Here is a 1181-nt window from a genome sequence, read left to right as displayed (position 1 = left end):
GGAGGGAGGAGGACAGGGGGAAGGGAGAGAGGGGGAGTACGGTAAGAGACTTCTTGTTGAGATGCAGCAGGTGGCACCAACGCTGTTCACATCCTCGAGGTACTGAGAGTCGAACAAGAAAAAAGCTGGGCAATCGAACAGATACAGCGACGCTTCCGTTTCTGCCTCACGTGACGCTCCCTCCCTCTCCCTCTCCCTCTCCCTCTCCCTCTCCCTCTCCCTTCCTCTCCTCTCTCCCTTCCTCTCCTCTCTCTTTCTCTACTTTTCCCCCTCCTTCCTCTCCCTACCTTCCTTCACTTCCTCGTCCTCGTCACGCATCCTTCTTACCCCATCCTCCTATAACTTCTCGCACGCCCTGATAGATGCTTCCAGCAAGATGCGAGCAAGGAACTTCGCGAGTTCTCCTCGATCGAAAGAAGTCACTTCTCACCTTCGCTCATTTCATTCCTCTGCTCTTCTCTCTCTGCTCTTTGTCTTTGATCGCTTCCGCCTCTCCCCTCCTCCCTCATTCTCTTCTACTTCCTGCCTTACTTCCTCGCTCTGCTCACTCTCTCCCCAGGAAGAGTCTCCCTACAGAGCTCTCAATCGCAGAAACGTTCTCATGCGCCTTACCCGTAGAATCCAGCTTCTCCCCCCAAGGTGACCTCCCCCCCCCTTGCTTCTCCTTTCCTTCTTCCCTCCCACTTCAAGTTTCTTTCCCCGTCTTCCCTGGTGACTTTTTGCTGCACTCTTCTTCTGTGTTTCGTCTCTGCCTTTTGCTTTCTACTCTTCTCCCCTCTCCTCATCCTTTACCACCTTCAGGAAATACTCAAGACCGCCGCCGTCCTTGCCTGAGGACCTTGTGCAAACTCTCTTCCTCGATACAAGTCAGCTGCTAGGTACATGTGACCTGCTCCTGCTTCTCCAGCGCTCCCTTTGCACTCCTTTCCTCTTCCCTCTGAATTCTCTTGAGTAACTTCGTGCTCATCCTCATCATCCTCCTGCCCATCATCATCATCATCATCATCATCATCATCATCATCATCATCATCATCATCATCATCATCATCATCATCATCATCATCATCATCATCATCATCATCATCATCATCATACCACTAACCACCACCATCATCATCATCATCATCATCATCATCATCATCATCATCATCATCATCATCATCATCATCATCATCATCATC

Source organism: Guillardia theta, assembly GCF_000315625.1.
Source record: "Guillardia theta CCMP2712 unplaced genomic scaffold GUITHscaffold_10, whole genome shotgun sequence".
NCBI lineage: Eukaryota > Cryptophyceae > Pyrenomonadales > Geminigeraceae > Guillardia > Guillardia theta.
The sequence above is the reverse complement of the archived record's forward strand: the minus strand, read 5'-3'. Positions refer to the sequence as shown.